The sequence below is a fragment of the Triturus cristatus genome, chromosome 3_1 (genome assembly GCF_964204655.1).
Source record: "Triturus cristatus chromosome 3_1, aTriCri1.1, whole genome shotgun sequence".
Lineage (NCBI taxonomy): Eukaryota > Metazoa > Chordata > Amphibia > Caudata > Salamandridae > Triturus > Triturus cristatus.
The window spans coordinates 838,025,024-838,050,869 of NC_140583.1; positions in this window are offsets into that span (position 1 = coordinate 838,025,024).

Sequence of the window (25,846 nt, forward strand, 5' to 3'; positions counted from 1 at the left end):
AAGAGACAGGGCGGGTAGGAGTGGGACAAGAAAGAGGGACGGGATGAGAAGAAACACGGAGGGACTGGGGCTAAGCTAAACACAATTTTTGTGCAAGCGTTATCAAAGGACCAGCAGGCATGAAAGTGGAAGGAGGAAAGAAATAGTACCTCAATCACAATGGGTGCAGCGGACCGGCACAGATTAACTTGAAAAAATCTGTGCTTGAACCCTACTCCACAGAAATTATCAGAAATGACGTTGTGGCTGCTGTGGCCAATTGAGGAGGCTGCAAAGAAGTATGATGTGGCAAACAGTAAATGGCAAAAAATGGGCCGCCTCCAAGCCCTTTTTGTATTCAATAGTGTCTTGCAAGCGAGACGCACACGCTAGCATGTGCTCTCACAGGCTCAACCCTGAAAAAGGCATCCTCAGGTGATCATTCATTAAATACCTTTCATTACTGGATATCAATGCATTATCCTTTGATTTCTCCAAAATGTCTTACAAAGTGTTGCTAAATTGTGCAGAAGGATTTCGATCCAATGATAAACAAATATTCACATCTCTAACATGTTCCTCTACCTTCATCATATACAAAATGGAGTTGGATTCAAGCTGGATGGCTTACAAAAAGAAAAAAAGTGGCTGCGTCATTTTGTATGTTGTGCATGTGTAGTGCAGGTGCCTACAAGTGGACACAATAGGCTTTTTTTATGCAGCCATACTATACTGCATCGCGGATGCTGTACAGCATAACTAAAAACGATTGACAATGCCAATAGGTCCCAATGCATGACCTATTTGCTTTAGAAAATTTAACCTGTAATTCGTTCTCCTCGTTGCTGGTGACTGAAGCTAAGAATGGACTTTGCTCTCGTTATTTGTGGGAAGTATGTCTTCCACCCTCAGTTCTCGGGTAAGTTATGTTTTATTCAAAGAACACTGTTCCAATGATATCGATACAAGCTCAGGAATGATCTAGCGATCAGGAAAACCTGATTCGACCGGACATTACATATTTTGTATTTTGTATTCTCATTTGCATTTTGTATTTACATTTCGGAACATTTCTGTTTGCAGTTTTATGTGCATGTGATGCAAATAAGAAATAGTCGATCAGTGGAATGGTGGAATTGGGTCGAACATATGCAAGGTAGTTAACCCCTGGACATGATGGTTAAGTAATAAAAGACTGCTATGACGTGGGTCCAGCGGGCCACTCACACCACAGGTCCTCATTGCCCTTTTTTATTATTATTCTTATTATTACTGTGAGCGCTAAGACATCCGAAGATATCAGAGCACTTTATATGTTATATGGTAAAGTTTAGATGAGGTACGAGGAGATTCGTAAGCGTCATAGGGGCTGATTATGATGTCAGAAGGACTGCAAATGACCGACCGTCAGCCCGACATTTGACATTGCAGTCCACCTGCCGCATTACAATGTGGCGGGCAGAGGCAAGCGAAGGGAGCAAGATAAGTGGTTTTATTATTATTTTTCTTTAATTTTACCTATCCCATCGTCTGTTGACTTCCTCCCCACCTCGCCCTGCTCACCGCTCTTACCTGTGCCGGCCACGCCTGCTCCAATACCTTTGGGTCGAGTTTGTGCTATATAAAATGGCAAAAAAAGAAAAATCCACCTAAACCAAGTCACTCAATATGGAAGAGGACCGGCTCTGATGCCCAAAGAGATCTGACACTTACAGCTGACATATTAACCCCTTCAGTGCCCGCCCCTTTCCCCGCCCTGTGCCGGCCGTTTCATTAGCGGGCGGGGTTTATGACGAGCTGGTCTCGTCATGGGCACAGCGCAACCGCGGCCCATGACGAGACCAGCTCGTCACGGCATTGAAGAGGTTAAAGGCTTTAATGCAGTCCACACCCACAGCTCCTACTTCTACCACTTGCTAGTTTCAATGTGGACACTCTAGTAGAAGATTCCTTGAGAATAACAACTTGTTTAACTGATGACTGTAATACAGTCCATTCATCAGGATCTCTGTGCTCGCCTAACTTCTTTAATGCCACAAGAATTACAGAGTAGATGCCCTTATTGCTGAATATGTGCGGGCTAAGAGCCAAGGTGTGTGGAATACTGGCCAATATTGCCTTGTGTGGAAAAACAGCATAAGTATTGGTGTGTGCAAGGTACCATTAACTGGTATAGCCGTTATTCTCAGATGCATAAAACAAGAGATATTGCAAACGATGCAATTACTTTAACGATTACAGTTGACATCCAGTATCGTAAAAAGATATTTTAAATGTATTCTGCCACAATTTGTTATTGCTGTACATAAGTATTTGATCATTTCCATGTTGCACAATCTTATTCTGTTATATCTGTGGACAGATAAACAGAACATCAGCCAACATGTTTCACCCCCTCTGGTGCATTTGCCTGGGTATTTCTCTAAGTTTAAGGGGATCTATTTAAGTAGGGCTTGAGCAGGCTAAACTCATGGAGATCGAGATCTCCATTATGGTAGATGGGGAGGAGAGGTTTGGTGGTCTGATATCAGGTATCTCTGTTTCTGCAGTCCATGTCTGGTTGTTTCTGTCTCTGCTGTCAGTAAAAAAGACTTGACGTCTAAGCCATTGCTCTAGCAGCACAGAATAATACCAGTTACATTTATTTTACTGAGTTGGCACCAACCTTTTTGTACCTGTTGGATGCCCTACTGAAGGTTTAATGTATAGCTTATTTCCATGTCTTATTTCTTTCAGGTGGAGTGAACAAGAGCACAGCTTGTAGATTCCAAATTCCTTACTACTACACCAGACTTCTTTACTCAAATTTCCCACCACACAATTAGCCAAATCTCAGCTGACCTTGATAAAGTCAACAGAAGATGACAAACTCTAAAATAAAGGCACATATCCTCTAGTCACGTTGGGGCCGATTCACAGAACTAATTTGAGATAAAATCCTAAACTTATTACTTTTGGTATTCACAGAAGGCATTTAGTAGTAGTAAAGTTAGGACTCCTAAATTTTCTACTACTAAACTGAGACAAAATCCTAACTTTACAACATTCGGTATTCCCAAGAGGCATATAGGGGCCGATTCCGATGAGGGTCGGAAAGCACTCCGACCGAGTCGGATCCGGAGTGTTTTCCGACCGAGCCGGACCCCTACAGTCCGACCGAGCGAGTACGTGCACGGACTCGGTTCGGTCGGACTCCCATAGAAGTCAATGGGAGCCAGTTGTACCACGCGTACATGCGCTCTCATTGACTGAATGGGTATGTCTCGAACAAGTGCGCCCCCTACAGTGGGTACGCGTCTGTGCCATCTGCGCCGTACATGCCTGTGTGGGAGAGACCCATGGGTCTCCCCCTGTGTGCGAGTCATATGGCTGCAGGTGTCGGGGGGTCCGACACGGACCCCCGAAGTCCGACTCCGGGAGCTTCCGGCTCGCACAGGCTGTCCGACGCGTGCATCGTACTCGCTCGGTCGTGAATCGCATCCATTGCACACCACGGTTAGCTTACGACCAAGACGTACGGAGCGCTTAGGACCCGGAAACGACTCGTTCGGTGAATTTCATGTAGCTCGCATCGTACTGGCTCGCTCGTACAGCTGTACGAGTCGGGCGGAAAACATGTGTACGGCTCGTAGTTTTTCCGGCCGGATCGCGTTCGGTGCCCTTCCGACCCGGATCGGAATCGGCCCCAAAGTAGTGGTAAACTTAGGAAACTACTACTAAATGCCTTCTGTGAATACCGCGTCGTACAACTGGCTCCCATTGACTTCTATGGGAGTCCGACCGAACCGAGTCCGTGCACGTACTCGCTCGGTCGGACTGTAGGGGTCCGGCTCGGTCCGACTCGGTCGGAAAACACTCCGGATCCGCCTCGGTCGGAGTGCTTTCCGACCCTCATCGGAATCGGCCCCTATATGCCTCTTGGGAATACCGAATGTTGTAAAGTTAGGATTTTGTCTCAGTTTAGTAGTAGAAAAGTTAGGAGTCCTAACTTTACTACTACTGAATGCCTTCTGTGAATACCAAAAGTAGTAAGTTTAGGATTTTATCTGAGATTAGTTCTGTGAATCGGCCCCGTCAGCTTTAAGTAACTGAGGTGAAATAAAAATGTTCACAGCATCGAAAAGACCTTTGTGAAAAAGACAGCAAACAATGCGAATGGAGTAATTGGAGAGTAAAAGAAAAGCGTGTTTCTGACCTTTTCAATGCAAGTAAAGATGATGTAAGGAAGTAAACTAGCAGGAAGAAAGGCTAATGAAAACAAGGCAATAAGAAGAGAAGGGCAGAAAGAATTAAAGAAGGGATAGAACAATGAAAAGAATGGGAGAAGGATGGACATGAAGATGGTAAGAAAGGAAGAAAACATAATAAAAAAGGAATGGGAAAAGGGAAGGGAAAGTGGACAGAAGACAAGAAAATGAAGTAAGGATTTAAACAAGGATGATAGCAAGATGTTAAGACATAATTAAAGAAGAATAGAAACAAGGAAAATATAAAGTATTGAAAGATGAGAGAGCAGAAGGAAAGAATGATCTAAAAGTAACAAAGATCAAAAGAAAAGAAGGCATGAATGACAGAAAAACAAAATAAAAAATGGAAGAAAAGAAAGGAAAGAATTTGTGAAAAAAACAGCTGTTTCTCCAAATTCTTTTAAAAACGCATTTAAATGCATCATTTGCACCTTGGTTTTCCCCATGGGAAGAATTCACATAAGCCTTTATAGAAATGGTTGGTAACGCTTACTTTGCTCGCTCGTTCAGTGCCATGTTCCTCAAAGTAGAGCATATTTTATTTTCCTGGCTACTCCCTGGTATGGATACATTGCTTTATGGTGAAAATTGTGTACATTGACCAATTCGGAGCCTTCTGTGCCTCGTCCGAAAATTGTGCGCATTGACCAATCCGAAGCCTTCTGCACCTCGTCTATGATGTGCTTCGCTTGTTAGTCGAAAGCAAAAGAAGAGGCATGACTATGCATACCCTTGACAAATGGGGCAAGCAAAAAATTGAGCCACAATGGTACCAGCAAATGGGAAGTCTATGGGCTGGCTGTAAGCCCATGAAGTAGATAAAGCATGTCTCTTTCGAGTCAGCGCATGAACACCGTCTAGAGCCGAGACCTAAAAAGGAGTTTTCCAACAGCTTTTTTGAAGTATCACTGCATACGTTCAGGGTGCACAGCCACAGAAAAGCATGGAAAAGGATACCACAGTAATTATTCTTACTGTATTGCATATCTAGTATGGGTCTACCAAATGGTCTAATCTTTGTGCTTCATTCCCTAATAACTGAACACATACAGTAATAACTGTCCTGAAGCACCCAGTTTTCAACATACAATTGGAAGGCATAGTGTGCCAAAAAAAGCAATGACATAAATCAATTTAAAAATTAAGGGAACATTTTAACTTATAGTGACATCCATGTGGAAGTACTTAAGTAATGTAGATATATGTAACATTTGTATTATGGTAATGTCTTTTTCTAACAGTTTAATAGTGTCAATTGTGTGAACAATTAGTTTTATGACATTTTTTGGATAAGGATGTTTTACATATGACTAAACAATAAACAAACACTCCACATGTAATTAGGTGAGGAGATCAAGCAATGGTGCACTCACCGGATTATAAGGACAGGGAGAGAGATTGCAGGTGGGGAAGCTATGAAGTGGCACTGTTCTTTCAGAAAACAAGCCACCCATGCCTGTACATTTTGAAACTACATTCAGTGAAAAAAATGTGGATATGTTGTGCTATTCGATGTCAAAGCATAGTAGTTGTAGCCCATCAATAGATATCATATACTAATGTGTCTATCTCTCTCTCTCATGAGATGTTCTAGCCAGGTATGGTATATGTTATGGTCAGGTATGGTAATACCATCTTTCCTTACATTAACAAACCTCCCAGAAATCTGCTGAAAGAAACCTTGGCTTACCTGAAAAAAAACGTACAAAGTTACTGAAAAAATACAAAGGTTAAGTTAGTCAGTCAGTCAAGAAACTTTATTTTACATCAGTTAAAATGCATAAAAGTACAATAAATAAATAAAACATTTTGGTACTCGGACACCATTTCTAAAAATTAAATCTAGTTAATAAAAATTACTGGGCTCCCAAAAAGGTGCGATGAATAAATAATGCCCTAAGCAACCAGCCTATTACAGTCAAAAGTATAATTGAACTATATCCTGTCTCATACGGTTTCAAATCTCTAAAATAGTACAAGTGTCTAAGCCCCGCGATTCCTCTGCTCAGTTAAATTTGTATGTCATCCCATTATAGTAGGCTGTTTGCAAGACTGACAGGGCTAAAACCAACTTATCCTATTGAGAATCATCATGTCTATAACAATCGCCGGGGTTAAATAACTGCCCAGAGAAAATGAGCAATGGTGTTACATATGTAAACATTGTCTAGTTGCTGAATAAAAGATAGAGCTAGCAGACACTGTCTAAAACCATATTTGCATAAAAAAGGGAACAATATATTTGTTTCTCTCTAAGGTATATAAAGAGCAAAAAAAATGCATTATAGTTTGTGTGGATTTTCCATCACAGGGACAGGGTGAAAGCTGATTCAATGAATATGTATTTTCAGGGAAACCAAACATAAGTGGCATAAGATTTAAACTGAATTGTATCAAATAAATCGTTGCTGTAAGTTTTGAACAAAGCCCAGACATGAAAGTGTGCCATGCTTTATGGGAGGTAGCTTCCGATGTAAAATGATTGTGCTTTTATATTTATAAACAAGCACTCCACATGTAGATAGGTGAGGGGATCAAGCTATGGTGCACTCACCAGCTAATAAGGATAGGCAGCGCGATGGCAGATGGGAAAGCTATAAAGTGGTACTCTTCTTTCAGAAAACAGGTCACCCATGCCCGTACTTTTTAAAACTACATTCAGTGATAAAAATGTGGGTATGTTGTGCTATTCCATGTCAAAGCATAGTAGTTGTAGCCCATCAAGAGATATCATGAACTAATGTGTAATACCATCTTTCCTTACATTAACAAACCTCCCAGAAATCTGCTGAAAGAAACCTTAGCTTAATTAAAAAACGCTACATATTTACTGAAAAAAACGAAGGTTTAAGTTAACAAAAGCCAGATGTTGAAATGAGTTCTATCTAAATCTACAAAATGCTGAAATTCACCAGTTGTAGTTGAGTGAGCTAACTATAACTGGCACTTCCGTCATTCACTGCTTATGACCTCACTTTCTACATCACTTATGACATGATATAAACATGCGATTTGATTGACTGGCTGCAACATGAAGAGAAAGTTGCCAGCACAATGTTATGACTCAGGAATCATAGAAAAAAAATTAAAAATAAGGGCGCAAGGTAGGGGAACTGATCGCCTGGCCTTTGTGGACCCCTGGGTTGAATTATAAAGATTTTTTTCCCAGCGCTGCAAAATCAAGGTACTGCTCCAGCACTCAGTGTGACCCTGTGTAATTTCATGGTAGTACTGTGGTGCTGCAGTACCGCAAAGAAATAAAAATCAGCAACAAGTTCTTGCCACGCCTGCGGCCAACCCCATACTATACACGGCTGAAGGTCATGAAAGGTGGCGGATTGTCTGCCCACAGCGGGTTGGGCGCAAGGCTGTGGACAACCCCCTGCCACACACAGTCATAGGCCATGCATGACAGAGGGCTGACAAAGGTTAAAGTGATGTTATAGTGAAGTGAATATCTCAGTGACAACATTAATGTTTTAAAGTCTAAAATTCACACAAATTCATAAGTTATAGTTAGCAGTGATGACTATAACTTGCACCCCAGCCATGTACTGCTTATGATCTCACATTTTACTTCACTCATGACATGTTCTATGACACCATTCAAGACATCACTGATGTTATCTCAAACCAACCCCACGCTGTGCATAGCCTTTGGCTAGGCTTGTTGCCAACCCAGTCAGAGGCAGTCAACCCTCCCACAGTTTGTCAACCCCATGCCACACACAGCCTTTGATTATGTGTGGTGTGAGTTTGGCTGCAGGACCTGGCTTGCCGCCAGGGCCTGTGGTTAAACCCCAGCAGGCTGCCAACCCCACGGAATGCACAGCCTTTCGCATGGGCAGCGTAGTGTTGGCCTTGGAGCCCCAGGGACCACATCCACCAGGGACCAAAACATATATTTTAAGGGGAGATGTGCATGCAGCTCCCCTCCCCAAGCCTTAAAAGGACCTGGGGACCCCAAACCCCCTGGGACCATATACAATTAAACAGTGGAGGGGGCATGTCACCTCCTTCCCCAGGCCTTCTTGGGGCCCAGAGCACCTCATGTCTGGGCCAAAACACCTATGAGGAGGGGGCATGCAGCTACCCCGAGAGCCCATCTCACTGAGTCTAATGCACTTAAAAAGGAGAGGGGTACCCAGTGCACACCCAGCCTCATGGGCCTGGGAACCATATCCCCTAGGGGTAAAAATAAGTGGAGGGGTGCATAGCCCCCCTCCTGAGCCCTATTAGGCACTGGCAAACCCAATTCCAGGGGCCTAATTTAATAAATAAGGGGAGGCAGCCACATGGACCCCTTCCCTGAGCCTTATTAGGCCCCGGGGCCCAATACACTGGGGCCAGATGGATGGGCGCTCACGTCCACTCTCCTCGAGCCTTCTCAGGCCTCTGGGACCCCATCCCCCTGGGCCTGCATTATATATCAATGGGTGCCCACCCAGGGGACCCACCAAGCACACATTGGGAGCCTCGGGGGCAGCACCAGGGCCCCCATGGCCCCTGCCGGCTCCCTGCATGGGGATCACTGCGGGCTGGGAAAACCAAACAAGTCTTCCATCTGTAGAGAATTTTTAAAAAATGCTCCCACCAGATGGAAGCAAGCACGTTTCCTTGCACCGCACTAGTGTAGGCAGGGAGACTACTATGTCCGTGGGATGGACTCCCAGGCACACAGTAAGTGAGCTGCCCCCAGGTGATGGAGACGCCAGGGCTATTAATGGCTCAGGGAGAGGGGTCATTGAGGTAAAGGACCTGGGGGATGGGGTCTCCAAGGCCTTTTTAAGGTTATGGGAGGGGAGCCACGTGCCTCCCTCCAATGAATAAATATATTGGGCTCCGGGGATGGGGTTTCTGGGGCCAAAAACAGCTTGGGGAGGAGGGCTGCATACCACCCTCCCCTTCAGTAACATACCTGCCCCGGGGCCCAAAATGGGCTTAGTCAGGGGGCCTTACTCACGCTTCCCTCCCATAATATCTATCAAAAAACCCGGCTGCCATTTTTTTGGGTTTGTATATTGCTGCAATCTCAGGGGACTCCTGCAGGATCACAGCAAAAACTGCTGAGTTTGTTTTGTATTTTGGCCCTCTGGGGGGTCCCTCTGGGCCCCCCTCACATGGTCAGGAGGGGAAGGGTGTCCCTCCTCTTCCCCCTTATGTTATTTTCTTTTTTATTCAGCACAGGTGACTATCTCCTGAGTCCTCTAATAACTGCCAGCAAACTTTTTCTCATGTTGCTGGCAGCCAATCAGAGCGCTTTCTCCCACAAGCAATGTGGCCCAAGGTAAAAACACTCCCTATTTTTATAAACTGGGTTCAAGAAACTCTCTCAGGAGTCCCCTTCATGGTGGCGGATGTGAACCCCCACCCTGAGTGCTACAGCTATAGCTCCATCTGGATCCCTGGTACTGATTTTTTATCATGATCAAATACAGATCATGCCTGTTCCTGTATCATGGTAATATGCCTAGACCTGTTGCATGGTAATGCAGTCTTGTTAGAGTGCAGTGGTGGCAGAAAACTTGTTTTCTGTTCAGTTGTGTGAACAGGCCTTTTTACCTTTGGCAGCAAGTGGTGCCTATCGACCAACTCATGTAAAGTTCTCCTGATCTGTACTTAACGTACCCATGGCCTACATGTTGATTGTGCGTAGCACCGGGCTGCACATCGTATTTTCATGTTGCCGCTGGGATGTATGTGTGCCTGTGCAAAGTACATAACGTGGATGTCTGTGCATTCCATTTTGGAAGCCCAGTGCCTGGAAAAGCCAATGAAGGACAGGACTGCAAACCTCAGAGAGGAGATGCTGATAGCTGACATTCCTGAGGGCTAGGGTGGGATCACACACGCCAGAGGAAGGTAAGAGCATCCTCTGTAGACATAAAAGGTCTCTGTTATTCCAGGAAGAGTTACTGGTCAGTGGGGCATGTACTCATTGTCAGAAAGATGGTGGGTCTGTTAATGTTGGCTCTGTAAGACCAGGAATCTTGAAAGAAGGGAAGGTGTACACCCTTGGTCTGCATTGTGAGTCAACCAGAACTAGGGCCAATTCTACTGTGGCAGACATTCTCTTTGACAAATGACAGGGCAGAGGAGAGAGCACTTCAAAGAAGTTGACCCACAACCCGAATTTCTGCTTGCCCACCAAAGCCAGGGATTCTGTGAGGAGAAGGAGTGTGCCTGGAGGGAGAGATGCCCACTGGGAGTCCTGACTAAGTGGATCTCAGGGAGCTAAGTGTGAGAAGCCAGTTTAGGCCAGGACCACTGCACATGGGAATTGGTGACTTTGTCTAGTCACCAATTCCCATGTGCCAGGAGGGGGCCACCGTGAAGTAATGCTGTTACCATTGTGCAGAGCCAATCAGTGACCCCCTGTAGCCTATATGCCAGGAGGGGGCCACTGTGAAGAAAGGGCAGTCATCCTTGTGCGGAGGAAATTAGGATCCCTGTGTGCCAGGAGGGAGCCATATGGGGAGACACAGCTCTTGCCCTGGATCGCCATGCCCAGGCTTCTGTGTGGAACACTTACCACTTGCGAGGAGCCATGGAGAAAGACATTCGACCCAGGCTGTCTGGAGACTGAAGAGGCGCAACACATCAGCGGGGAAAGACTGCAAGAGGTTGCCGGCCCTCAGCATCAAGAGATCAGAGACTGCAGTGACACACCCGATCCTCCCATATTTGCCAATTGCCATTGGGTTGGGTAAGACTGTTTGAGGCCAGCAGACATGTTGTGGACTCAGACAAACTTAGTGCTCAGCACTGGTAAAGTTCACTCTTAAGACCAACCTTGATTGATAAGCCCCCAGGGTCTCCTGACCAATCACAATGCTGTAATGCAGCGTTGTGATTAGTTTTGAGTGTCTATGATTCGACGCTCAACCAGGGAATGGGGGCCTGGTTTGGGTGGCCCGGCCTGGCCAACCAAACAGTCACTGCGCACTTTGGAGTGGACAAACCACTCCTCCTCTGCCCTGCTCCAAGAGCAGAGCAACCTCACCCACCCACCCGCAAAGCAGCAGGAAGCAGCATAAAATGATAATAACGCCAGGAGGGGGCCACTGTGAAGAAAGGGCAGTCATCCTTGTGCGGAGGAAATTAGGTTCCCTGACGCAGTCATTTTATGATGATAACGCAGTTATTATCATGTTATGCTTATGCTTTGCGCTGCTTAAAAGCAGTGGGGCGACATTCCTCTGCCATAGCGTAAGTGCCACCACTCTTATTTAGTGTTTTGCCTCTATGCTTTATGTGCTTACACTAAAATACTACTATTTACAAAAGCGTGTATTTGACTGGGCAATCAACTGATTTCTGTTACTACCTTAAGTCTTGTTTGTCCTTTGACTCTTGCATCTGTGCATGCCTCACACATGCATCCTTCTTGGGGAGAGGATGTGACTTTACGGTCAGAGCTGCCGACTTTGGAGCTGGGGAACCAAGTTCAAGTTTCAGCTTTGGCTCAACAACATCCTGTGATTCTGGGCAAATCACTTAACCTCCCGTGGTAACCAGAAAAGGATTGTCCTTGTATGTAAACGCTCCAATACCTTCGGGTCGAGTTCACGCTATATAAAACTGAAAAAAAGAACAGCCTCAGACTGCTCGACTTGCCGTCCCACTGGGAATCAAGCACTGAAAGGGGTACAACTTGGTCCAATTACTCAGGATCCCTGGTAGGTCGAGCCCAGGACAGCAGTAGACAACAAGTAACACTTGCTTGCCCCGTGGCTTCTTTTTCCATCCCCATTAATGTTTTGTCTTTTTCATAGATCTTTACAAAACTTGTCATGCCGAATCTTATCTAAGTTAGCCAGTAAATTGGCATATTTTGTGCAAGTCCGTCCATTGGGTCAAAAGTTATAGGCAGATGGACAAATGTCTTTTCAATAGAAAGTGCATCGCAATCACAGCTTCACAGTGACAACAGACACCGGGTAATATACAAAGCTAAGCAGGCTTCAAGATGTCCCCATGACAACCCATCATAGATTTTGTGCTTCCAAAACCTGAAATATTATAAAAATTCAAAATGGAACAATCAAAATATGAGTGTTGTCATTAGAAGAAATGATCCTATTTTATTGTAACACTTGGAGAAATATCACTATGAAGATTGCTTTATTTTATGGTCCTTTTTGGACATCAAGATAAAACCTTTATTTGAGTTATACTTCTGACTTTATTTCTCTTGTCATTTTAATCATTTGCATTTCAATGCAATTAGCCCTTTTCAAATCCAAAATCAAAAATCAGCACATTTGGTAAATGCCTCAATTTAAAAATCTGCACATTCAGAGATGGCATCTGGTTGTAAAGTGAGTATTTATGTTTGTAGTTTAATATATGATCAGCTTTATATCTTACTTCATTAAACTTTACTAGAACATAAGTTTTTCTGCCCGTATATATTTTATACAGCCTGGTGTATTTTATGAAACCTGAAATGACATTGCAACATTAATGGGACGCTGAACCAATGCAGACAAACAACCAGTTCACATTTACTGTTTTTATTGTTTTTTGAAAATTTGAAGGCTTGCAAAACGTGGTGGTTTGAGAAATGGAGACAGTGAACTCCTCAGTAACACATAAGCTGGAGTGTGTATCTGAGGCTATCTCGCTGTGGTCCACAGTAATGCTCTACTCGCTCTATCATGCACTAGGTTAAGCCAGAATCGATCACCATTCACTCTTTCACAAAGGAACACATAAATACAGTTGGGCAGTAAAGACCACTGTGCCTCCACTTTTTTATTTGAAATGCTTTTGCACTTTTATGATACGTAAATAAAAAAATTAAGAAACATACAGCATGCAATATTACATGAAGAGTTGAAAGTAACCACATAGTTCTCGAAATAATTCCCATTGTGTCAATTTTTGGGACTAGAAGATAGTTTGTTAAGCGTACTGAAGAATTCCTGGTGAAAATAGATGGTTTTGTTCAAACATGGATGGTGGGATGGGACCTTACTTTGGGGTCACCAAAGGTGGAAATTGCAACTATTTTGCTGCTACAAACAAATTCTGTTTTACCTAACTGCGCAACCACTGAGACTCACCTTTTGGTTCAGCTCCTCTCCCAGTCTATAGCTAAGTTACTGGCAGTGGTGGCTGGTGACTTACCAAAATGGTGGGGCACTATACGCAAAAATACATAAAAATAAACATATGACAAATAAAAAACAAAAGTTTCACTTACCTTAGCCAGCAACACAGCCTCAATGTTCTCTAGTCCCTGGCTCCAAACTCCCCTGAGCACAAGGTCCCACAGCCAACTACCTTATTTATTCCAGATGCTGCTCTGACGCTGTTAACAGTGTTAAGCAGCTTAGTGAAGTGTCTGGATTGGCAGGAGCACAGGCCCGGACTGGCTGTACCAGGAATCGGGCATTTCCCTTTGAGACTGGAAGGGTTGGGGCCTGTTTTGCTGTGCTGGGGGGCGGTTTTGTTACTGCGGGCTGGTTTCGCAGTGGTGCTACAATTTCGGCCCCCAGTAACAAAAGTGGCAAGCAAGTATTTGCAGCCTCCCGGAGCCAGGCATTGCTTCCCCAGGGGCTGGTCTGAGAAAACTGCAAGGGCTGCTATGGGTTCCCAGTCCAGCCCTGCTGGGGCAGACTGGCTCAACTCTCTAAAATGCACTGGAGGCCTGTGCCTGCTCTTCAACCCAGCTGTCTAAGACTTGCCAATCGCCGGGGAATCAGGGAATCATGCAGTCTAAGACAACTGGATTGGAGAGGTTTGAATTGTGCATGTCAGGCTGGCCGTAGCAGGTTAGGCGGCCAAACCAACATGCACACTTCACACTGAAGTGGCCACTCCTTATTGCTGCCAATCAGATCAGCAGAAATGGCACACTAGCCCCACCCACCTTCACTCTTTGTTCAGCAGAGAGTAAAAAATAAAATCATTTTATCACCATTTTATTTTTCACGATTTCTTCAGCAGTATGGGGTGGGGCGACACTCCTTCACTTCGATGGAGCAGCTGCCGCTGGTTACAGGTGCTTGTGTGCCCCATTTGCCCATCCCCTGAGGGAGTCTTTATGTTTAGAGTGTTGTATAGAAAAATACTGTCTGACATAAATATAATTCAGAAAAATTGAATTTCATTGCAGAGCTCATAACTCACACAGTGTCACCGTGTGACAAACGATATTGGAGCTTTTCACACAGTCACCCAATTAATAGCTGAAATCACATGATGAACACAGGGTGAGCAGGAAACCCCTGCATAGAGTGGGCTTCTGGTTTGTGAGTGAAGGCTCCATGCATAGGCCATTATAATCTCTGAAGCAGTCTTCTCTTCGCCACGGACATACTAGGCACCTTCAGAAGTCCTTGTTTGGTTTTTGTGGTGACGTTGTTAGCAGTGGGTGCTAAAGTAGTGCTGAGCAATAGAATCTTCCTTCTTACTGGTCCCACCCCTCCATGACTGTTTAGGCTGTGATGGAGCCGACGGCCTGCTTTTTCTTCAGGCAGCGCCCCCTCAACTGCCCAAAATCCTCTTCCACACAGTAAAATTATTTTAAAGACTAGCAGCTCTGCCGGTATGTGCAGAATTTATATTATTAACTCTAATGGGCGATATGCCTGCAGACAATATTTAGGAAAGACTATTTTTGTCAAATGATATGATTACAAAGATATTTTGGGTCCACATCCCAAAGGAAACCATCAATTTATTGGTGCATCAGATGAACTCTATTTTGCCTTTAGCCCAGATATTGTACTGATGTAACCCAACTTTTGTCCTGGGCCGGGCTGGACATTCAGGACACGGACAAAACTTCTAGTGAACTGGAGTAGAAAAGGATCCTCTCAGGACTGCATGTTCTGTGAATACTCAGTCCAACTTGCCAAAAGGACAATGCACAATATTTTTAATGGCACAAAATGATGTGCTGTTGTGGATAATGAATGCTTCTGAATATCACGGCAAACTGTTCTATAAAACCTATAGCATTTTATGCACTATATGCATTAAACAGTACTGTCTATTACATTCCTCGGTTCCATTTTAATACATAAATTGGTTGAAGGATTTAAACTGCATTTGAGAGCACCAGCTTTGCTTGATTCCTTGGTCAAAGATGGGAGCGACTTTAAACATTTCCCTAGGGCTAAATTTTACTTCCAGTCAATTTACAGCCCACAATAAACTGTTGAAGGCCCAGCTGTATTCATTTAAGCAAGGTAAAAAAAAAAGGCTCTTAGGGACTATGACACAATGGACAGCACTGGACTAGTCCACAAGCTCCTTCACAAAACATTATCTAAATTATAGAATACCAGCTTATTTGGATAAAGTGGTCTAAAATGACGGCTCTTATAGGTTGACTCAATAAAGAATCAGGATTTTTTTATTAAAGACTAAGGAGGGTAGCATTATGCATTTATCCTTTATTTACGTCTTATGAGCAGCAACACTATTAAAAGCTTCCAAATAGGACTTAAAAAAATATCACAATGAAAAAATAGAATGTTCAGTCCTATATATACTGCTTGACCTCCATCTCCCTCCTCTTTTGTTTGTTCTTCTTCCTGAATACTCCTGATGCAAACTCCGGCAAGAATCTATCCTCGTCTAGTTACCTGCAAAAAGAATCACAATATGAAACCTACTCATATAACCTCAAAAAATTAACCTTGGATTATAAGTAATCCAACTTTTATACTTTTATAGATACAAAGATCAGAAATATGCTAACGTATCATACCTCACTCAAAGCACCTCCTTAGGGGAAGGTTGGGTGGGCTAATGCTAGCCTCCTTAGTCTTTAGTAAAATCGCAATTCTTTATTCGGTTAACCTATAAGAATTGTCATTTTATGTAAAGACTAGAGGCTAGCATTAAAGCTTTTCAAGATACAACTTGAAACATGCTCACACAGCCTTAAAGTAAAATCTCCTAAATGTGTCTGCGTAGAGCAATCTGCCTCTTTTAAAACGTGTTCTAATCATCCTCATGACATACACACTTTGCTCGCAATAGCCCCTCTTACCGAATGAGCTGTAAACCTTGATAAATCCACACCTGCTTCTTTCATCACTGATTTCATCCATCTTGCAATGGTAGAATTCAATACACTCTTGAATGGTTTTGCAGAAGAAATCAGCAACTGATCTTCCCCTGCATATCTTTTCTCCAGCACTCTACACTCATACACTCTTAAACATCTCACCACACATAATTTCAGTATATTATCGACACGTGGAAAAAGAATTGAACCAGACATAGTCTTAGTTCTCTTCCATAGTTTAAAAAACACATTATTTGGTTAATAAAACCTATAAGAGATGGCAACATCTCTAATGTCAGATGCCTTCCGGAAAGAAATCAAACATAACAACGTGGCTAACTTCCACAACAATTCGTGCACTCCTAAGTATTTGTTTCCTGGCCAACTCTCAAATAACTTGAGTACTAATTCCACATCCCATAATGTCCAATAATTAGCTCTTGGGGCCTTTTCAACTTGAGCTCCTTTCATTACTCTGCACACCAAGGGACTTCTAGCAATAGAAATACCTTGCACCAAAGAATGACCAGCCTGTTTCTCCACTACATTCCACCAAGCGTGCAATGTCGTGTTTAAAGAGTCGCGACCCCATAGCGCCTCTTAGAGGCAGTGAACATTGTTTGGGGACGCGTGGTGGGTGTCTCCCATTTCACCAGTGGTTGTTTTCCAGCTAAGGAAAGTTTGATTATGAGCGATCGCAATGTAGTAAAAGGCGTGCGCAGTAATAGAATTGGGATGTTTTGGAATAGGAATAGAAATCTAGGGAGGATCACCATTTTCATAATGGTGATACATCCCATTAGAGACAGCAGGAGTTTGATCCAACGATCAACATCTTTTTCAAGTTTTGAGATCGCTGTTCCGTGATTGTCCAGAATAACTGTTGAGCGGTCTGTGTGTATTTGTATGCCTAAGTATCTGATCGATTCCATCGTCCAACTCAAAGGTAACTCAGTGGGGTCGGTATCATGGCTGGGGTAAGAGGGAATACCATGGATTTCTCCCAATTGATGTGGAGTCCTTATAAGCCTCCGAAATGCACCACCTGAGAATAGTGGAGAGGTTTCTCTCCGGGTCCAGGTGTATATTAAAGTATCGCCCGCATATGCTGACATTATGAGTTTGTAATTCGGAAAGCTTATACCCCTATGACCATGGTATTCTCGTATAGAACATGCCAATGGTTCCGCTACTAGAGCATATATTAGGGGTGAGAGAGGGCATCCCTTGCCTGGCACATCTAGAGATTTTCAACAGTGGTGTAACCGTATTCGCCACACAGACTTGTGCTACTGGCTCTGTGTACAGTATTTCAACTAGCTTTTGAAAGACTTCACCCACACCAATGTGGCGAAGGACTTATAACACCAATATACTTATCTCCTCAGAAGCAGCAAACAAAAGAGGAGGAAGATGGAGGTCAAGCAGTATATATTTGACTGAACATTCTATTTTTTAATTGTGTAAAGTTCTATTTGGAAGCTTTTAATGGTGCTGCTCAGAAGGAGTAAATGATAGATAAATGCATAATGGTAGCCTCCTGTCTTGATATAAAATCAACTGTTTCCATCTATTCTTTCAAATGTGTCTTAAGGAGAACCCCCTGTCCACCTGTCAAAGATCTTTTAGTAGCATTTGGATAGCTCGGAAATCTACCTTGCTTCGTGTCTGAGCCCATTCTTCACCACTATCGTTTTGACAAAGTAATTCCAGCAGATGGTGTTGGGTGAGGGGAAGGTAATGTCTGAAAGAGAACAAAAATACTTGATGCACTCAGACTAGTGGATGTGAGTATCTTTCTTATTTTCTCTTCTCCTCTTTACATTCCTTAAAAATCCGTTGGAAAACATTATTATTAAAGTGTATAAAATCCCTCCATTCTCAGATATCAACTTCCCTACCTAACCTTTCCTAGTATTCATCAGCCTTTTTCTTCACTTTGTAATTTCTATTTCGACATGTTTCTTTCAAACATCTAATTATTGCAAACCAAAAAATGCACTTCTCTTGATTCTAATCAATTATCTTTTCCTTGGTGTATGGTACAAAGAATATGGTATGATTGCAACAAGGCCGCTATCCTATCTCTAATAGCTGTGAGATTCACTGATGACAGTGCTAACAGCATGTATTTCAAAGCATTACATAGAGTAGAAATAACAACTATGAAGTATTTTCGAGGTAAGCTCCTGTATTGCTTCAAATCTCAATTCAGCCCAGAAATTATGAGGGTGTGATGAAAAACGTAATTTTTCACATTGAGACAAGTTGCTTCTTTTAATTGAGTACATCATCCTTGGATAGCGTATCTTGTCTTTGCCTGAATATAGCCTGTCGAAGTTGATATTTTTAAAACCGCCTTTGCTAGAGAATGCTTTTTTGGGTGGGACTTGCAAGTCATTCCCCTGTCTCTTTCTTTCACTTTCTCTTTACCCGTTCTTTACTGATCCGTCCATTATGTCTTACTGACAATATTAAGATCAGTGAGGTCATGTTGACAAAGGGACTGATTCATAAAGCCATGTATGCATGTAATATTGACTTTCCGACTACAATTAATTCACAAAAGGTGATCTTGCAGTCAGAAACCCCACTACCATGTGTAATTGTAACCTCTGGTTGTGTATAGTCAAGAGTTACTATCATACAAGGGGTGCCTTCAAAGTTTGTTAACACCCACAAACACTTGAGTTTGTAGACATTCACTAGGTCTCTATGACTCCTTGTCCCCCTAACATGATCAGAGGTTTACCCGACTGTATGACAAACTATTCACTAGAAAAATACTGTGGTGCAAAACTATCATGGTCAAAACACCAACCACATAAATATTGCTGTTAAATAAATGGAAAGTAAAGTAAAAAAATATATTGTGGTCTCAAATGTAAAAATCATAATGATAATTATATATATAGTTCATGGTGCTCGAACTGGTACTTCCTGGTTGGCTGTGATGATGCCCCAGCCAGGCAGAACCTCCCACTCCGGTCATGGGCGGGTGATTACACTCACTGTATAACCTGCGCTCAGCCTTAGATAACTTGGCACTGAACAGTCAGGCTCACAATAGAGGCAATGTGTAAAGCATTGGCACAGCACTTCCACACAATAAATACACTGAGCATCACAAAAGACACTTCACACGAGGTGTATGTAAATAAAGCTTAATATTTAACACATACAATTATCACAACACAAATATCATGTCTCTCTGGGCATAAATCACACTTGGAAATATTACTAGCAGTACAAGGACCAACCATTTAAAATTGACATCAGTAGTATGTGCACTTGAGGAAGATCCTACTTTAACCCCCAGCACCCTTAAGAGGTGCAACACATTGTCATACCCAGACCAACCCTGGCAATCATTAGAATGCAGTATCACACAGTTATAGGGTGCAACCCAGATCACAACAAAATCAGAAATACTTACATGCAAAGAATTACAACTGTTTGAGCAGCACTATGGGCCGAGGCCGAATGGGGAAAACGAATGTCAAACTCAGTAAACTGTTGGCAAGAAATCAAGGTGTCAAGAAGCAGCAGAGGGCGGTATAGTGAATTCCGGCCGGTCCGAAGGCAGTCACTCTCACACACACACACACGCACTCACTCGGCACCAATGAGCGGTGCCATGAATATTGGGCAAGTTCGTAGTAAATGCGCTCGCATACAGATGCACATAGCACCTTAACGCAGTGCCATTGTTATCTAGCAGGTCAATAGATAACACATTGCAGACCCCATGTCCCAAGTCTCCCTCCTCCCTCCAACTCACCTATCCTATGCCCTCAGGTTGGAGATAACCATCCCTCCCCCCAGATACCACTCTGGAAGTTCACCCACAGGATGCGAAGCGGAAGCAGGCTTTGGGGGATAGTCGGGCACTCAAAAAGGATTCCACACTTGCCTTCCGGCACCAGCCCAGTTCTGCAAAGCACGGGGATGGTGACACTGTCTCTTGATCCACTTCTGATCAATCTCAGATGCGTTCCTTCAGCCCAGTCAGTCACACTCCCTCCCCAGGTCCATTCCGGCCAATACTACCTGACGACACGATGTCGTAGGGGGCTGCGTGAGGAGAGGGCAGTTGGTCTACCGCACTGAGGGCACCAAAAAACAATCTATGCAGAGAGAATAAAGCAGGGGGGGCTCTCCTAATGTAGAGTCATCCCATCAGGCACACATCAATCAGAGTCCCACCCAGACAATCCTGGCACAACGTCTAGTGCGTGATGATACGAGCTGCACCAAACAATTCCAGTCTCACACAATGAAGAGTAGGAAATACTGCACCTCCCTGGAAATGAGACACAACATCTGGTGCATGATGATACGAGCCGCACTAGACAATTCAGGGCACACACAGCCGCAATTTCTGCAAGAACACACGAGGTAGAATGAGGCTATACTACGGATATGCCCTCATCACTGAGGATCGCACCCTGTGAATCAGACACCGCATGCAATGGGCATGCAGTTGGCATGTCGCATGAGAGAGATGCAGCACAATTGATAAAGCGGGCCATTCTGGATCCCACAACCGGTGTATCCGCACACCACCAAGACGCTTAGGCATGTTGAGGTATCCAAGATGCAGATGCCCCACTCCCTTGATGCGGGCACTGCTTCTGGGGGTCTGCACATGGCAATCCGGTCTCCAGGCACAGTTCTTGGTTTCAAGCTCATGCCACGCTGCTAGTTGGAATCCAGCAGACAATGAGGTTACTTACGAGGGCACTGCTCTCCAGATGTCACAGGTAGATGGTGTAGGTCCCTCGTGGGAGATCGTTGTGGTCCCTGACACCTCCACAAGAGAACAGGGGGCAACCCAACAAGCCATTGAATAGCACACTTTAGGGTGCCACACAGCAGCAGATAGGGAGCCCAGGACAACCACTCTTCAGGAAGAGCACACAGTCTCTTTCAATGGCAGTACTCCTCCTTGTGCACAGCAGATTCCTCTGGCAGTGTGCACCACACAGTTGCGGGTTCTCTGGTCCTACATCCCCACAAGTGTATATCTACCCTGCTGAAGTATGGCACAAGAAGTTATGCTATAGTGTGCCTTTGACGGTGAGGTTTTTTCAGAGGGTTTCCCAATAAACCACAGATGTCTCCCCTAAATTTCAGTCCTGTCTGTAATGCAATGTAATGTGAAGGGAATTTCTATTTCTCTGTTACTCTCAAGAGTGTCCTAGCACTCTACGCAGACAGTGGAACAACCAAGGGGAGCAAGGAACAGAATCAGGTGTTCGAGAAGAGTCATGTTTTTAACTTCTTTCTAAACGTGGGTGGTGGCTGTGATGCATCTTAATTCCAAGGGGTGTTTATTCCATAAAGACTGACCCAAGAAGGAAAAGGATCTGCCACCTGTCCTAGATTTGTGGATTTGAGGGATTTTGGACAAACAGAGATTTGCTGAGCGTAGACTTCTGAGACGAGTATAGAAACCGATCCTCACTCTCAGGTACCCATGGCAGGTTCCAAGCAACGCTTTGTGGGTTAGCATTCGGATCTTAAAGGTGATCCTCTTCCTAACAGGAAGCCAGTACAGGTCTCTGAGAATGAAGACACATGAGTTCTTATACGTAGGCTATGTATCGTACGAGCAGCTGCATTCTGAACCATCTGTAGCCTAGTATTAATCAAAATAATCAGGCAGGCCCAGATACAGTTCATTGCCATAGTACAGTCTTGATTTAATCAGAGCTTGGACAACCTGTTATTTAGTTGCCAAAGACAGAAAGTTCAGGAACTTTCTCAGCATACGTAATATGCCAAAGCAGGTTCCTACCACTGCATCGACTTGTAAGAGAGTTCCTCATCGAACTTGATGCCTAGATTATTGACAGAATTGGTCTGAGTAAGTGGTCAGGGAGCATCCTTTGGCCAGAAGATCTGCCAAGGTTCTTTCAATTTCAAACCGAAGAAGAGTAGTTCAGTTTCCCCTGCATTTCAATTGGGGCCATGGAATGCAGATCTTAATCTTTAGTGTAGCCATAATCTGGCTCCCAGAGGCCAAGTGTCAAAAACTTTCCCTCCAATCTATCTAGCTGGGCCTCAAATGGCATAGGTCTGTTATTCCAGTTGAATGCTCATGGTTTATAGCTCTTGCTGGGGAATTCACAGATATGCTCCCTCATCTCCAGTATGGACTGAGGTTTACTAAAAGGCATACAAAGAGTTTCAGAGCAGGGAAATACCCACTTCTTAGTCGTGGCATTTCTAAGCTCTTAATGGCAAAACTAGGGGTGGGTGGTAAGCTCTGCAGCGCCGGTGAAGTTCACTTAGTTTTGCCCACTGGAGTGCTCCGCTTCGAGCATGGAGTTCAGCAAAGCTCCGACGGCCACAGGCGGAGCGGAGTTTAGCACATGCTCCTGGTGCCATACATGTACACTACTTTCATTCATATAGTGCAAGCCAAGTACTCAATGGTATATGTTCACCACGTACTTGTTGTGATGCAAGTACACAAACTTGCAGGTGCACCCAGTGCCGGAGGTGGACATGTCCTTCTTTGGTGCAGTGTGCACTCAGTACCATACACAAACTCGGAGTTGTGCAAGTTCCCAAGGCCACACATGTACTCAATAACCGGGATATATTTGGTAGGAGTAGACTGGGTGGCACTCTGAACTCCATGGAATTCCACTAAGTTTTTAGGCAACTCCAAAAACTCGTCCCACCCCTAGACAAAACCACCTTTACCACAGGAGAGGGTTTGTCATTGTGAATCCAATGATAGGAAACATGATGAGACTGATTCACTGCAATTTACTATTGCAGCCTGAAGTAATTTTACTCATTGCCCCATGTTAACCAATGGGAAGAACAAACCTCATAGGTAGTGAAGACACACACGGGTGTTCTTCACTATCTGTGCAGGGAACACACATGTGTACCTGCCCTGCCTTTTCCCTATCACCTGCTTCAATCCTTAGGACTTACCTAAAGGGTGCTCTTTTGGTAGTGAAAGGTACTACCAGGATTGACCAGTGCTATAGAAAGGCCAACCTGAGCATAAGTGCAATTGCACACATACTGACCTGCAATGGCAGGTTTGACACAGATTTGAAATCACTATAGGCGCAAGCGCACACACACCGGGCTGCAATGGCAGGCTGGTCACAAATGTAAAATACCATAGGTGCAAGTGCGCACACATCCAGACATGACATATGCTAGGGGAACACCATTTCAGCACCACTTCCTAGCATGTGTAGGAAGGGCGTGAGCGCTTTCACGTATTTACAGTGTGAAAGTGACCAGAGCCCTAAGGCCACTGCAAGAGAATCAGCAAAACCCAGGAGGAAAAAGCACAAGGTTTAGGGAAACACTACCTGAAACACTACCTGACAAGTAACAGGTCTAATATTCATCCCCCCCAGATGAAAGTGGGGGGCGGGTGGGTTCTACCTAGCTTCTGGGTAGTCCTCTTCACTGAGGCGAAAAAACCTAGATAGACCATCAGCATTGGAGTGTTCGAACCCTGGTTGGTGCTCCACACTAAAGTCCATTCCCCTGTAAGGATATGGACCACTTCAGCTGCTCTCAAATCTTGCCTCTCCTCTGCTTTAGCACCTGGGGGGTTTGTTGCCCGTTTGAACCAAGAAGTGAGTTCCAAACAAATACGGCTTTAACTTCTTCAGTGCCCAGACCACTGTGAAATCTTCCCTTTCTATTGCACTCCACCTTTGTTCCCAGGGGAGCAACCTCTGGGAGATGAAGGCTACCAGCTGTACCAGGCCCTCTTCGTTCAGCTGAGACAGTACCGCACAATATCGAATTCAGAGGCATCTATCTCAACGATATATTCCCAAGAGAAGTCAGGGGCCTAGAGCTCTGGAGCAGTGCACATAGCCTGTTTGAGGGAGTCGAACGCAGTTTGGCATGCCTTGGTCCACATCACATTCCTGGGCAGCTTCTTTGAAGCCAGCTCCATCAACTGGGTCACAATGGTGCCCTAGTCCTTAATGAACCTCCAGTAGTACCCAGCGAGGCCCAGGAAATGCTCTGACATCCATTTGGGTTTGGGGAGGCCCACAGGCCAGGATGGATTCCACCTTTGCCTCGAGGGGTTGCACCTTACCCCGGCCCATTCGGTTTTCCAAGTATACCACAGATTCTTGCCATATCTGGCATTTACTGGCCTTGATAGTCAGGCCTGCTTGCTGCAGGGCCTGCAGTATCTCCTGGAAGTGAAAGAAATGGTCCACCTAACTGTTAATAAAGATGGCAATATCGTCTAGATACGCAGTTGAGAAGGCCTCCATCCCTGCAAGGATCTGGTTCACTAGCCTCTGAAACGTGGCAGGGGCATTCTTGATCCTGAAGGGCATGACCCTGAATTGGTAATGTCCTTCCGGAGTGCAGAAGGCAGGCTGCTCCTTGGCTCTCTTGGTGAAGCCAGTCTGCCAGTACAAGGAGGTGATGTCGAACGTACTTAAATACTGGGCTGCGCCCAACCTGTTGATTAACTCATTTGCAAGTGGAATTGGATGGGAATCAAACCGAGTCACAGAGTTTAGCCCACTATAGTCCACACCGAACCTTAGTTCAGGTGTGGTGCCTGCCGGAGTGACTTTTGATACCAGAACAACCAAACTGGATCAGGGGCTGCTAGAGGGCTCCATGACCCCCAATTCCAGCGTCTTAGAGAACTCCGCCTGGATGCTAAACCTCACCTTATCCGACAACCTGTAAGATTTGCTCTAGACAGAGAGGTTGTCACCTCTGTCCATATCATGGATGCAGAGGTGGTTTTTCCTCGGGATAAGAGAGAACAGAGAGGGAAACTGCCCCAACACTCAGTGACAGTCCCTCTGCTGGTCAAGGGTGGGGGACAGGATTACTCATTCTACTGATGCATCCATCTCCTTAGAGTCCAGAATACTGGGTAGAGGTTCACTCTCCTCCTTCTCCTACCCATCTGTCATCATTAGCATGGTGACCTCTTAACTCTCAAAGAGCGGCGTGAGGCAATTGATGTACAGGACCCAGAGGTGCTGCCTCGGGTCTTGAGATCCACCAGGTAGGTGGTCTACCCCTTCCTCTCCATCACCTCATACGGCCCGGTCCATCAGACCTGGAGGGCCACCAGCTCTGCAGCCTCCATCATCCACAATTTCTGTCCAGGTGTCAGCTCCACAGTAGTGACGTTCCTGTCGTACGATTCCTTCATGACATCCTGGCTGGCTTCTAAGTTGTGGAGGCTTTCTTCCACAAATTGGCCACTTGGCTCTGGCAGGCTAGCATGTAGCTTACTACATCCCTGGGAGTTCTCTCGGGAGACTGCTCCCAGCCCTTCTTGACTAAACTCAGAGGTCCCCTGACCGGGTACCCAAATAGAAGGTCGAAGGGGCCTAAGCCCGCTCCCTTCTGAGGGACCTCCTGATTGTCAAACAGTAGGCATGGTGGATGTCCCAGTTTTTCCTAAGGGCCACTGGCAGTCCTCTGATCATGCCTTTCAGGGTCTTGTTGCCTCTCTCCACAAGCCCATTATTCTGGAGGTGGTAAGGGGTGGACAACTTATATGTCATGCCACACTCCTTCCATATAGCCTGTATGTATGCAGACATGAGGTTCA